The sequence below is a fragment of the Pelodiscus sinensis genome, chromosome 13 (assembly GCF_052426305.1).
Source record: "Pelodiscus sinensis isolate ZL-2025 chromosome 13, ASM5242630v1, whole genome shotgun sequence".
NCBI lineage: Eukaryota > Metazoa > Chordata > Testudines > Trionychidae > Pelodiscus > Pelodiscus sinensis.
In genome coordinates this window covers 34050131-34066062 of record NC_143064.1, presented here as the reverse complement: position 1 = coordinate 34066062, position 15932 = coordinate 34050131, and positions in this window count along the sequence as shown.

The following is a 15932-nucleotide window of genomic DNA, read 5'->3' as shown; positions in this document are numbered from 1 at the left end:
TCAACACATAAGCCACTCATGTTACAGCTTTGTATTCTAATTCAATGCCTTGAACTATGTCTTGAAATATTTGATTTTGCGTAAAGTGGAAGGGAAGAATAAGTTATTTCAGTTTGTAGTATGAGGCAACTAACATATAAAATATTGCCTGAGTGTGCTCAGATTCATTGGGAGATTTACCTTGGGCTATAAAGTCCTGACATGGGAGAGAGGATGAAAATGTCCTGGAGAGCAGAGCTGTCAATTTTTGAGGACATGCCCATTGTGCTGGTTGGAGTTGTAGAGCTGCTTGTTGGGCTGGTTGGAATCACAGGCTGTAAAATAAAATCAAATAGAACAAAAGTAAAGCATCATCATTTCCATGCTGCATTTCAGCTGTGCTTTAACAAAACTTAACTCTGTTTTCCTAGTGAGGATCACCTTCTCTTGGATGCTCTCTTTTTTTAGATTAACCATAATTACAGCTTCTTGCAACAAGGGATATTTGTTGAATTTTCCCCAGCTTTTGTGAGTATTGTGAAAGGCAATGTAAGTTATTTATTGGAGAAGGCTGAACTATAGCAAACATATGTGTAATGGTGTTACAGATATATCATGGAAAGTATTAAAAATTGTAAAGCAATAAAGTATTATCTTTAAATTTCATAATAATAAATAGATTAGAGAACACTGGGGTTTTCTAAACCCATCTGATGCTAGACTGAAGCATAGTCTTATTAAAATGAAAGGAAAGCTGAACTGATCCTTTCCCTAGCAATTAGGGGGTCATAGCTGAGGTATAGAACAATGGACATTCTACTACTTCTGAAACTGGCCTGAGCCCTCCAGCTTTCATGAACATGCTACTGCTGTCAGGATCTCTTGGTTTGTGCAAGATCATGCCAGCAGAGCAGAATGGAATGCTCTTCAAAATGGCTGCCTCCATCTCACAAGGCATGATATCAACCAAAACCAAGTCCAATTTTATATCAGTCCTGGATAGGGGAGAAACTTGAGGGGAAAACAGGATTGTCCATGTTAGAACTGAAGGAATAGCCTGCCTATAACTAAATCAAGCAGACATTTCTGCACTTTCAGTAGCTCTCCTCTCTATTTCTGTGGGAATACAATACCCGTACTTTTAATTTATAGCATTTATTCAATACTAAAAGATGAGTGGTTGCTCCAAAAGTTAGGATTTATCAATGGGAATGGACTTAATTGTATATAGAAGCTAGTAGTTTTCAAATATGTCAAGAAGGAATTCCTATAGTGTATCCCAGTCTTTAATTGTATTTAATTACAGTAAACTTCTGATAATCCGGCACCTTTAGGACCCAGGGGGTGCTGGATTATCAGATATGCCGGACTATTGGAAGGGGGGGCTATGACGGGACTTGGGTGGGGGGGATGCCACCCCAGACTCCTCATAGGCCCCCCTTCCGATAGTCCGGCTCTGCCCCAGGCATCCCCGATTCAGCCTCTGCTGGTCAGTTTCAGCAGCAGCTGAATCGGGAAAGCCGGGCGCAGAGCATCTCCAATTGTCCAGCTGCCCAGAGCACTTCCGGGTTCCTGATGGTGCCAAACCATCAGGAGTGCCAGAGCATTGGATGCCGGACCAATGGAGTTTTACTGTATATACTGTATAATACAGAGGCTAAATGAAAGAGTTCAAAACCATAGTATTGGGGAGGGGAAAAGAGACTTCTTACTACTCCCACTTCTCCTTTTAGAACATAACCATAGGATATGAAAATGGGATCTTTGGACCATGCACTCCAGATCCTGCTTATTCCTCAGCTGAAAGCATAACTTTTATTTGTGACACTGCAGCTTCTGTTAGCCGTGGGAACAGGGCCAGTGAGCAGTGGGAAAGTAGTCCTATTTGGGTTCCAGGAAGTTGGTGGGTGTAAACCCACACAGGACCCTCCCTCAGCCTTTGGGGAGGATCCACAAAGCCCATGAACTCAACCAGCTAAACAAAATTCTGCACAAAGGTCCCACACACAGCTGTGACATTATTCAGCTGATGTTGTGATGTATATCACTATTTGAAAAACCAAGCTAGATTTTTATGCACAATTTAAAAAGGTATAGGTTACTACCAGTTAGAGTAATCAGCAATGACTTGTCTTCTCACATCTGCCTTGTGAGCCACACACTGCAATAATCTTACTAACAGGGTGGCATGATTACAAGTAGTTAAAATAATCTAATCATGCTGAATTGATATATGTTAATATTCAATCCTTACATGACACCTGCAGTAGAAGCATGAAAGACTGCTCATTGATATTCTGTGAGTGTTGCTATAGATAATGAATTAATAAAAAGGAGGAAAGAAGGGCTGTGGAAAAGGTAAATATTATATAAATGAATTTTAAAGTATAAAAAGTTTTGGACATCTTTTAATCAAACAGTTTTAAGCTCCTACACAAAAGATATGCTTTTTCACTAGACCTGTGTTTTTCATAAATGCAATATAGTCTCAATAGACCACTGTATTTGTATTTAGGGCATGGATACATATATTAATTCAGGCAGGTTGTATAATTATTTATGCAGAAATCTCCAGTTTGAAGAGACACAAATGACTTTAAATAAATGCAAATACTTTTCTAGCAGACTAGAAGAAAAATCAAGTGGATCTAGGAATCAGATGGGGAACACCAGAGTTCTGTAGAGCCATGTATTTAAATCAAATACAGCTAAAAATTCCACCCTACATTAGTAAACAAAAGATCTCATAAACATTTCTCAAGAGCAGTAATTTCCTGCAGTGTTCTTAGCCAAAAATTCATCCCTTCCCCTTCAACTGCTGTGCAGCTTAAAGTACTGCAAACAGTACCAGATTTTACCTTTAGTATCCCACCATTATTTCAATAGCTCTGTTTGTACACACTATAACCAATAATGCTTTCAGGATTGCAAAGCATGTTACAATCCTTCAAGATGAAAAGTGATAAACAGGATCCTAATTTTCTGTGATCCACCAAAATTCTGATACAAACATAAAAATCTATGTTTTTCTATAGTTAATATGAAACACTGAACTCTAGTTACTCTAGCCACAATGTATATAGATATTAATTGAACACAATGTTTAAAATGATATACAGTAGAACCCCATTATCAGCATCTGCATTATTCAGCTCTTCCTACTAAATGAACTACCAGCCACCCAAGTCTGACACTGCCAGGGCTGGGGTTAGCTCCAGCCAGCCAGTGCTGACCGTGCGAACCACAGCTGCATACTGGAAAAGTGGTACTGGTAGTTCCAGTAAAATGTAATTAATAGTTAATGTTAGGAATGTGAATATCTAACTGGTTAACCTATAAGCATCACCCTTCCTCATGAGGGTGGGGTAGTTCCAGCCTGCCGCGATATGCCGCAGGCGGGGGACTCTCCAGCCTATTTGGGCTGGAGCAGCTCTCCACCCACCTCCAGTGGGCCTGGCCTAGCTGGAGCTACCTCCCATGCTTTGGGTGAGGGGCACTCCAGCCCAGTTGGAACAGTCTCCACCAATGGCATGGGGGAGGGTTGCTCCCGCCTGGCCAGGACCCCCCCCAACTCTGTTCAAGTACTTAACTGACTAAAGATAATGTTTAACCAGTTAACTGATTAAATGGGATTTTACATCCCTAGTTAATGTGCTTTTATTCTTTCACAAAATGGAAAAACTAATAATTCCCCGTTAAAATGTAAATTTTTATGTTTTTCAGTGACAAACTGATTTCTAGGATCCCTGGTTATAAATAAAATAGTTAATATTTATTTTCACTGCTTATCTATAGGAGTTATCAGGTTTTTCATGTCATAAAAAGAATTAACACAACAAGAACCAAACTTTTAGAGCTGATATTCTAGCTTTAGAAAACTTGAACTGTTTTTCAGGTGATATACATTTAATAATTATTGGTGGAGGAAGGAAGTCATCACATGTATACAGAGATTGTGGGGTTACTCTTGAATATTGATGGACAGCCAGTATCTTCTTGCTTCCACATCTCCAAAACACCATCTACAGATATAGAACCTGATTCTGATCTCACTTCGGTGTAAATCAGGAAAAACTCAACAGAAAACCAATGGGGTTATATTGGTTTAGAAGTTGTGCATGCAAGAGAAAAAGTCTTTCTTATAGGATATTGCTGTGCCACAAACACGTGGTGTAATTGCAGCTCATGTGGGTATGCCTGAGCTACCTTTGAGTTAGCTAGTAACAACAGTAGTGTAGTCATGGCAGCATGAGCATACTATAGTATGAGAATTTGCTTCTCAGTATTTGTTCCTATACAGTGAAAAAACCTACTGTATAGAAATTTAAATTACAAAAAACTTGGAAATAATTATAACCAAGGGGCTGTATCAAATTTAAAGTTTTGTCAGTTTAGTTATTTATACCTGGCCTGACGATGCATTATTAGATCCCCTATTAATCCTCACTTCTCCAGATTGAACATACCCGATTTTCTAATAGGTCAGGTTTTCTAAACCTTTTATCATTTTGTTGCTTTCCTTTGGACTCTCTCCAATTTATACACATCTTTCCTAAAGTGTGTACCCCAGCCCAGAATTGGTCACAATACCCCAGTTGAAGCCTCACCTGTACTGAATAGAGTGAAAAATCCCCCCCCCCCATGTCTTATTTACAATACTCATGTGACTATACCCCAGGATATTAGCTTTTTTTGCAACAATATCACGTTTTGACTTATATTCAATTTGTGATCCATTTTTCAGTAGCACTACCTCTTAGCCAATTATTCCCAATTATGTAGTTGTACCTTTTATTTTTCCTTCCTCGGTGTAATACTTCATACTTGTCTTTACTGAATTTAAATCTTTCTGATTTCAGAGCAGTTCTCCAAGTCATTTTGAATTCCAGCCCTGTTCTCTGAAGTGCTTCCAACACCTCCTAGTTTAATGTTTGCAAATTGTTTAAACGTACTTGCCGCTCCATTATGCAAGTCATTAATGAAAATATTGACTAGTACCAGACATGGGTGTGACCACTACAGAAGCCCATTAGACCCTCCCAGTTTTATAGAGAACCATTGATAACTGTTCTTTGAGTAGAGTCTATCTACCATTGTGCATCCATCCACCTTACACTAAGAGCACTGCAATGTAGGGAGAGCAGGAAGCTGGTAAATCTAGTAAAACCCAATAGTTGTCCAGATCCAAAACCTTGAGCATGATTATCCCTTATGTTTGGTGGGAATTATGACAATTTAGGGTGGGGTACGGAATCTCTGGTTTCTTCCCTGAGGGGAGTAAACATAACTCCTTCATGAGTAAATTAGCCAATGAAGAGGAGTGGAAGTGGCAAGTTTTCTGCAGGCCTGCCAAACAGGGATACAAATTGCCCAGGAGCTGGTGATTCAAAGGGGCTTGGGGCTCTGTCACAATAGCATTGGTGGTCGCTGAAGCCCTGGGCCCTTTAAATCTCTGCCAAAACACTGAGACAGAGCATCGAGCTGCGCACTCTGGGGAGAGCTAAGGGCAGGGTGGGGAATGCTTTGTGCTCCAAGCAGCCCTGCCCTTTCCACCCTCATCCCCACGCCTTCTCGAAGTGCAGAACTACCCCCTCCCCAACGTTGCCTAGAAGCCCACATAGGCTGTCGGCTCTGCTGGTTTTCTGTAATTTACTCATGAGGTCCCAACAGAAGGTAGCTTCATGTCTTCATACTTCCCCAACAGAAAAGCCATTTGACATTTTTGATCAATGATTCTTTCCCAGACAAATCATGGACCCCTTACTAGTTTGCTTCATGCTGGCAAAAAGATCTACAAAACTACCGTCTTTGAATATTCACTCTCCAATTTTGAAAAACAAGATTTTTGAAACTGGACTGAAATGGAATCGGTATGTTTTCATGCCATAACTAAAGCAAAAAGAAAAGAAGCAGCACAAATGGCAAGACCTAAATTAGATTTTGAAAATTCTGTCTGTTAAGGTATTAGTAACAGAAGTCAAACAAGGTTTTTTTAAATATTTTTTTTAACTTGACAGAATGAGTCTGAGTTTCTGAAACCTTTTGGAAAGTTCTTTGCAGTTTGTTTTAAAGAGAGTTTCTGCAGAGAGAATATAAATTATTTTGTTCTCCAAGGATTATGTTTAGAGTTTACTGGTACGTTTCATTTAAATAATCAAACAATTATTTCAGTACTTCATTAATATTTACTTTTTTCTTTGATTATTTTATTTACTTGCTGCATTTCATTGCATTCTCAGTGCTAACTAATCTAGGGACTGAATTCACATTTACATATAAAAAGGCATATACTTAATACTGCAGAAATTTAAAAAAGCAAATATTATAATTACCGTAATTTAGTGAATATAACCTGAGGATTATATTAATTTTTACAAACCCGGCACACACCCCTGCGGGATACACTCGGGTGTGGGGTATACATTTTTTTTACTTACCTGGTAGTGAGCACTTCCCTGCCCCTTTCCCTGTTGCACAGCCGCCAGCCTCCAGCCTCCAGGCGGGGGAGTGCTCATCCCCTGGTTCCTGTGCAGGATGAGTGCACCCCCTGCCCCTTCCTGCGGCTGTGCAGGAACCGGGGGATGAGCGCTCCCTCACCTAGAGGCTGGAGGCTGGTGGTTGTGCAGCGGGGGAAGGGGCAGGGGGACTGCTCCTCTCCCAGTTCCCGCGCAGGAACGGGAGATGACCGCTTCCCCACCCGAAGGCTGGAGGCACTCTCAGTGCAGCCGCAGGAAGGGGCACAGGAGTGCTCTCATTCCCCCGCCTGGAGGTTGTGCAGCTGCATGGGGGGAGGGGGGGGGTGATTGCTCCCCCACCAGGAGGTTGGCTAATTCCCCTCCCCCCGACCCGTAGAAGCCCCCACCCACACATAGTTTGAAACAAAGTCTTTTATACCCTGCAGGTTATACTCGTGCGTGGGGTATACAAGATTTATTTTACTCAAACTGCAAAAACTGCGGGGTATATTTGGGTGCCGGATATATTTGGGTGTGGGGTATATTTCCTAAATTACGGTATACCTGCTGTTTTTCAGTCATGTACTATTCCAATGTATATTAGCTTCATAGGAATGATTCAGCAATATTCATAAGGTGTTCTAATCCTTATTCTTTCTGTATTCTTTCTGTACAGTTATTTGTTACTTTTACAAATATGGGGCCCTAATCATATGAGTAGTCCCATTGACTTTGAATAGGTCTGCTTGGATGAGAGCTACACATAGAAATAAGGGTTTACAGAGTCAGACCCACTGATCTATGAAACCTCTGATCAAAAATTAGAAAAAGGCTTTCTGTAGAGGAAATATTAAGGTGTAAAGCTGCCTTTCTTGAGTGTCTTGCTAGTTACAAATGTTTAATAGGATGAAAGTTAAAACAGTGCTTCCTTTTCAACTCTCTTGTGTAGCAAATAAAATAACTGTTGGTTGATTGGACTTTAAGGACTGCTGAGGTGCCATGTGGTTTTCATCAAACACAAACTGGTCACTGTCCTTCAATAACTTTTATCACCACTCTTGAAACGCTGTGAATTAACAATAAACATAACTAGCTTAAGAGTTTACTTTAGTGTTAAACAAAAATGAGACCAAAAGATCATAGAATCATAGAGCTGGAAGAAACCTCAGAAGGCCATCAAGTCCAGCCCCCCTTCCCAAGGCAGGACCAATCCCAATTAAATCAACGCAGCCAGGACTTTGCCAAGCAAAGACTTAAACACCTCTTGGGATGGAGATTCCACCACCTCCCTAGGTAACCCATTCCAGTGCTTCACTACCCTCCTAGTGAAATAGATTTTCCTAATATCCAACCTAGACCTCTCCCACTGTAACTTGGGACCATTGCTCCTTGTTCTGCCATCTGTCACTACTGAGAACAGCCTTTCTCCAGACTGTTTGGAACTCCCTTCAGGAAGTTGAAGGCTGCTATCAAATCCCCCCTCACTCTTCTCTTCTGCAGACTAAACAAACTCAAATCCCTTAGCCTCTCCTTGTAGCTCATATGCTCTAGCCCCCTAATCGTTTTAATTGCCCTCTGCTGGATCCTCTCCAATGCATCCACATTCTTCCTGTAATTGGGGGCCCAGAACTGGACACAATACTCCAGCGCTATGTCTGGACTGGCATGATTTTCCACAAATTCTTTTAACGGAAAAGTTTTCCATTAAAAGCATTTGCGGAAAAGAGTGTCTAGATTGGCATGGATGCTTTTCCACAAAAGCACTTTTGGCAAAAGCATCCGTGGCCAATCTAGACGCGCTTTTGTGCAAAAAAGCCGTGATCGGGGCTTTTTTGTGCAAAACAAATCTGAGCTGTCTACACTAGCCCTTTTCCACAAAAGGACTTTTGCCTGAACGGGGTCAGCATAGTATTTCCGCAAGAAGTACTGATTTCTTACATGAGATTGTCAGTGTTCTTGCGGAAATTCAAGCGGCCAGTGTAGACAGCTGGCAAGTTTTTCTGCAAAAGCAGTTGCTTTTGCAGAAAAACTTGCCAGTCTAGACACAGCCCAGATGTGGCCTCACCAGAGCCGAATAAAGAGGAATAATCACATATTTGGCTCTAATGGCAATGCTCCTCTTAATGCAACCTAATATGCCATTAGCCTTCTTGGCTACAAGGGCACACTGCTGACTCATATCCAGCTTCTCATCCTCTGTAATCCCCAGGTCCTTTTCTGCAGAACTGCTACTTAGCCTGTTCGTCTCCTGCCTGTAACAATGCTTGGGATTCTTCCTTCCCAAGTGCAGGACTCTACACTTATCCTTGTTGAACCTCATCAGATTTCTTGTGGCCCAATCCTCCAATTAGTCTTAGTCACTCTGGACTCTATCCATGCCCTCCAGTATATCTACCTCTCCCCCTAGTTTAATGTCATCCGCAAACTTGCTGAGGGTGCAATCCATCCCCGTATCCAGGTCATTAATAAAGATGTTGAACAAAATTGGTCCCAGAACTGAATGTTGGGGCACTCCGGTAGAAACCGACTGCCATCCTGACATCGAGCCGTTGATCCCTACCTACTGGGCCCAACGTTCCAGTCAGCTTTCTATCCATCTTACCACCTATTCTATCCATCTTACCGTCCATTTATCCAATCTACATTTCCTTAACTTGCTGGCAAGATAAACCTAAAGAAATCAAATCCATCATTTCCCTACATTGGCACATACTAAATACATACACCCACATACATATACACCCACAGACTGAAATCTGTAGTTGAGACCACATCTTATTTTTGTTATGTGCAGTAATTAAAATTAATTCACTTAAGCTATATTTAACAATTCACCTAAGCCCACTCCAGCAGGGTGAGTGTTACAAGCATGCCAAAGGGAACCTGTGCAAGCTGGGCCAATCAGGATGAGGAGCAGTCAGCCAATCAGGGCCAGTCTGGACCCTTATAAAAGATGGCAGTGCTGAGTGAAGCTCACTCTTGTGCTGACCAGCAAGGGAGGAGGAGCTGGGTCTCAGAAGGGAAGGAAACTAATGGCACCTGGACAGAGCAGTGTTGGGCAGGCTCAGGGGAGCTGAAGAGAAGTTCTAATATGACATCTTCCAAACTGTGGACCTTGATACAAAGGGGCAAGAGTCACAGGGAAGTGGCCCAGAAAACACTGAGTGGAGTGAAGGACATCAGGACAAAGCTGCTGCCAGAAGGTCCCTTGGCAGGGACCCAGAGTAGTGGCCAGGTCTGGGTCCCCCCTTTCCCTCTTCCATTGCATCTGGTCATTCTGGGGTGTGGCCTATATAGATTGAAACTTGACTCTGAGGCAAGGAGCTAGACTATGGGTCTGCAGTTGGCCATGGTAGTGGGTATGATGACTGAGGACTTCTAATACCCCTTCAAAGGAAAGAGAATGGAGAGGTGGTCACTGTCAGAGGTCACCATGGTGAAGAGGACACCATGGTCTAGAGAGCAATGTGGGTCCAGAACTAGAGGCTGGAGACAGCAGAGCACCGACAGGCCAGAAGGCAACACACTCTATAAGCCAAGCTAATTTCTGGACTAATCAGTTAGAGGCATTGTAGTAGTGTGTCAGCCCTGCTACAATGATACATACGCATGATCCCTCACCAGTTTTCTACAGTTGGCATCAGAGCACACAGATTGTCTCATGATGAAGACAGTACTAGTGGAGGACTACTAGTGTTCTTACAAGTTGTATTAAACCTCACTGCTGTAGCCACTGATTGAAACTAGCTCCCGTCTTCTACCTCCACAGTTGAAGAAGTTATTACAAAGAAAGAATTTCTCCATCTGCATCATCATAAAATAGGGAGAGGTGGGAAGAGAAGAAGTTCATGATGGTCTCTGGAGAGGAAAAAAACCCCAAGCATCGGTGTTTAATGTAGTTATATCTTCTTTGGGTCATATTACCACTGCAAAATGCTGCTGTGCCTGAGTACTGCTCAGAATTGTTGTGTTATTAATTATTATTATTATTATTTATTATGATTTATATTAAAGCTCTGGCTAGATGCCTTACCTCAGATTGGATTAATTATATTAAGCTCTATACAAGCAAGTAAGAGACAGTCCATGTTTCTTTGATGCTATCAGGCCTCACTTTCCTCACTGTTTTGTTATGAATAATCATGTGGATTCTTTAGGCAAGAACACTGCCATTGTGTACAGCTCTAATGCACTATGGCACATGTAAATAGAAAATGTATAATTATGACTCCATCATAGTTATGATGAAATAACTAATACAATGTAAAATAAACCATTTGAATTTTAGATAACAGGATAAGTATGCATTGTTGACAGCTTTAAGAACATCATCTTCTGATTTTTTTCATTGACTAAAGCTGGTGTCATTGATGGAGGAAAATACTGATCTCCACGATGACTTTTTGACAATTTCCTTTCAGTATATCAATTCTTTAAACTCTTGCAAATTATTTTCAATCACGTATTGCTCTCTATAGCATCCCATTACAGCATCTCTGAGTGCTAGACATATTAGTATGCTGACAAAAACCCAGAACATAGAGAGGTCAAATGAATCAGCCACAGGCACAGAAAGAGGTAGAGCCAAGACTCAGGGAGTAGAGAATTTCCTGGCTCCAAAAGCCAGCATTCAGAGTATAAAAGCATCTCTCATGCTCAGAGGATGCTTCAGTGCAATAAAAGTGTAATGTCTACCATGTCCACCACCCATAAAGCAACAGTGAATTGGAAAATGAACAAGGGTTGGGGAGATTGAATCCTTTAATTAATGGACAAGGCATCACATGTTTGCTAATTCAGAACCTGAATTCATATAGAGACATAGCCATTTTTTTGGCCTATATGTAGGTGTATATAGCTACTGGATCTGTATAGTCATGAACCATATCCCCAAACCCTTTTATAGCAGATAGTACAGAATCTCCCTATGTGTCTGTTATAATAAATTGCAAAGGGATGCCCTGGGAACCTCCTGCAGTCCTGAAACAACTGTGGGAATAAGCTATAGGAAACTAGTATGATAAGGTTTCTCTACACAAAATAAACATTTATTAAAACCCAACTAACTAAAACAGAACTTGTGTGTTCAGGCCCATTGGTGGGTGGGAGGGCAAAGGGGGCAGTTGGCTTGGGGCTTGTCAATTCTGAGGGGCCTGGGGCTTCTGTCCACCCTCACTGCTACTGCAGCAGCAACCAGAGCCCCAGGCCTTTGAATGGCTGGGGTGGGAGGCGCAGAGTGCTGACTGTTTCTGGCCCCAGACCTTCCACTCCAAGTCCCACCCCTTCCTGGAGCACCCCTGCCTTGCTCAGGGGCCTGCAAAGGCTTGGCTCTCCTTTGTGTGTGCAAAGGTTGCATTAAGAGTTGCATGAATCCAAAATAAACACATTTCATATATGTAGGGCCCTACTAAATTCACAGTCCATTTTGTTCAATTTCGTGGTCACAGGATTTTAAAAAGTCATGATTTCAGTTATTTAAATCTGAAATTTCACTGTGTTGTGATTGTAGAGGCTCCGACCCAAAAAGAAGTAAGAGGGAGGGAGCTCACAAGATTACTTTAGGGAGGGTTGCAATACTGATACCCTTACTTCTGCACTGGCTTCAGAGCAGGGCAGATGGTGAGCAGTGACTGCTGGTCAAGAGCCCAGCTCTGAACCAGAGCCACCTCTACCAGCAGCACAGAGGTAAGGATGGCATAGCCACCCTTACTTTTCTGCTGCTGCCTTCAGAGCTGGCCCCTCAGTCAGGAACCATCATTTTCTGGCCACCCAACTCTGAAGGCAGCACAGAACTAAGGGTGACAATACTGGCATACCACCCAAAATAACTTTGTGACCCTCTGCACTCTCTTTTGGGTCAGGATCCCCAGTTTGAGAAATGCAGGTTGCCCTTGTGAAATCTGTAGAGTGTAGGGTAAAAGCATACAAAAGACCAGATTTCACATCTATGGGCATGAATTTGGTAGGGCCCTACATATATGTAAAAACCTACTGTGTGAAAATATGAAAATAGTATGTTAGGCACTCAAAAATTATAGTAATGGTGGACTCAGACAGAGAAAGCTACTTCACTGATTGATGAACTTACTAGTATGCAATGTTTAAAGTATATTTTATAAAAGTACAACTTGTCAAATGCTTAATCTATTTACAATAAAAGTTTTAAATTCAAGGCCTATGATTTCTCTGACTTTTTAAATTGATCACTATTCAACTGATTGAAAAATGCTTACACATTTTTACATAATTTATTTATTGCAGATGTACTGAAATAAATTAGACAACTAGACAAATTCACCCATCAAATATAAAGCAGTTAGCTCTTAAATAAAGTACTAATTCAGTGAAGAGACTGAAAATTTGTATTGTACTGTGCTACTCAATGAAAATTCTCTGATACTTACCAAATACATAAGAACATGGCATAAATTATATATTATAAAGAGTACTTTTTAGGTAGTCCTTTTGACCTCATTCCACATGTGATCCCAGAGCAATATCTTACACATTTGACTTTCCATTGGTCTCTGAGCGGTAGTGAATTTTTCTTCCTCCTCTTTTGTTGTACAGAGGTAACTGATATAAAACAGAGCATAGATAGGTGGGTCATGGACTAGAGAATAAGTGGACAACCCACATTAGTGACTGGATCCCCAGAGACCACAGATCACTACGGAGCAGACCGAAAAAGCGCTGGGCCAATCCTATGACAAAATTCTTTGCCCAGAAATTGAATGAACTTGTTTAAAACAAAATGAAATGTTGTGCTTCATGGAGTGATGGATGAGGATGAGCCAGACAAAGATGACAGAGGTGACTTTTTAGTTGGCATTTCATGTTATCTAGCCCATTTGCAAGTGGTTAATATTTGAGACCCAGCTTCCAATCTTAATGTATTCACCTGCGATTTTCTTAGTGATTTCAATGGGAGCATGACTGTGATTAGAACATAAAATATAAAACTTTCAAATTAATAGAAGTTTAGATAAAAAAGGTTTTAATAGTTCTAAAATTTGTAGATGTTGAGACTTTAAACATAAATCATTCAAATGACATATGTGCCAATGCACTTAAGTTTATATAATTGTATTGCTCCAGTTATATAGGGCCAAAGCCTACCAGTCTTATGAAATTACTTTCAGAAGTAAGGTACAAATAGGAATGCAGAGGAATGCAGAATAAGCACAAATAATATATTTTTCAGGAAAACAATAAGGGAAAGGTATGTAATTTTTATGCATATGGATATTGAAATTGTTTTCATTCTGAGCTATCATCTCCCCAAACAGATTAGAAGCTAATGATGTTTATCTTACTAAAGAGAATATGCCTGAATTTTTAGTGAACGTGAAGTTCTTGTTCTAGTCTTAGAAAGAAGAGGAACTCATTATGATTAATTGATTTAGTAGATTAATGAGGGTAAACCATATCAGAGATTAAAGTTCATATTCTATATAGGAACTCTAATTTGCTGATCTCTTGGATTTATAAATTATGGAGATAGAATGTTTATATATTCGGGAATAACACAACTAAATTATACACTTTTATTGATAAACAATGGGATGTCATGAACAGCAACTACAGATAAAGCCTTTCAGCCTCTTAGCCACAGGTAAAACTGTCTTCATGGCGATTCTGTGACAGAGAGAAACAGAAATAATCTAATTTAGAGTAAAATAGGAATGCGAAGTCACCCACTTTGAAAACCTTAATCTATGAGGTGAAAGATGACATTAGAGCTACCGACAACCCATGAGTTTAAAAAATGTTTCTCTCTATCTTTTGTATCAGCATCAAGCAGCAGGTTTACACCACTTGCAACCAGTAAAATTATCTGTTCAGCTAAAGCCAACCTACCAATTACCACCACCTTCAACTCAAGTCTCTGGAAGTCTTTTCATTGACTTTAGTGAGTGTGAAATTGAGCTCTAGCAGGGCAATCTGACAGAAAGTCTAGTACAATTTAAAAAAAAACTGTTTTCCTTTCTTTCTGACTAAAATGGGGTAAATGCACATATGTTTAATCAAATATTTCTGGGAGGAGATGTTCTGAGCTGGTGAGAATAAACATGTGTAGTAAATATTAATATCACAAGCCCCAAGCATTCAAAAATTTGAGCACGGCCCCCAAATCTTTAGACTATCTTAAAATCATAACTTTTAAAAAATATTAATAATAACATTGTTGTTTCTTCTTATTGGCCTTCATAGTTTCAGAGTGCTTAGAGTGTATTTGTTTCAAGTTTGCAAGCTTTTCTCTTCAAACATGAGGGCTACAAACTTACTTTTTTAATGTAAAAAGAGATTTTTCACCTAACCACATGCTTCCAGGACCATAGGCTTTAAAAAAGAAACAGTAATTGGAGAGTCCCAAGAAAATCTTGAGAGCTGGTAACAGTCCAATATTCATCTTTCCGCTGTGCACTGTGAAAAAAGTAATACCTGGGACAAGTGTGGGTAAATCCATGATGTTTTTTCATAATGTTTCATGATGAACATACAGATTTCTGTATTTCATTGCATAGCTTAAAAGGATTTCCAGAGATTGACAAATTTTGTGAGATTGACAAAAAGGGTCTGTGATGATTTGTGTATTACTGGGTGGGATGTGGTGGACTAGGCCCACGGGCCCCCTGTGGGAGGCCATGTGGTCCTTCCACTCCCAGCCCCCAAAATGGACAGAAGACAGGTCCTCCAAGCTGCTTAGAGCACATGTGTATGAATCAGCCAATCAGCAGCCAGCAAGTCCATGTAAGAAGAGCTGCAAGGCCAGAAAAAGAACAGTTCCTTGCTAGAGTTGGAGGAAAACAGATGGTGCTTTGGACTGGCTCCAGGAACACCACTAGGAAAGATCCCTAGGTAAGGATGAAGAATGTGCTGGAGCCAGGGAGAAGTAGCACTTGGAATTAAAGCAATGCAGTTATTTAAAGGGACATTGCAGACAGCTGCTATCGACAGGGTCCCTGAGCTCAGACCCAGAGTAGTGGGTGGACCTGGGTGTCCCACAATTTGCCATTAGCCACTGGGGGGAACTGGCCTGGACAGCGAGGCACTGTAGGAGATGGCAAGGGTCAGGAGGGAAGGACCTAAAGGAATTCAGCTGAAGAGCTGGGGCTAGAAAGGCCATGAGAGGACAAATGACATTGTCTGTGGGGAAGAAGCCCTGAGCACACCTCTATTCTGGAGTAGGGATACACAGAGAAAGATGTTACAGAGGGCACCGAGAGGGGCCCTTGTTGGACTTGTACTCTGGGAGGCGTTTGCTTTATTTCACAAAGTCTACATCTACACTGCAGTGCTATATCAGGATACTGGAGGTATAGCTATTCCATGGCTTTTGAGTGTGCCTGTTATTTCAAAATATAAAGGGCTCGCTATTCCGATGAACCTGTAAACTTAATTCCACAAGAAGTAAGGGACATTTTGGAAATAACAATGGAATAAGAAACGCAATTTGCATAGCTCAGATTGCATAGCTTATTTTGAGCTATGGGT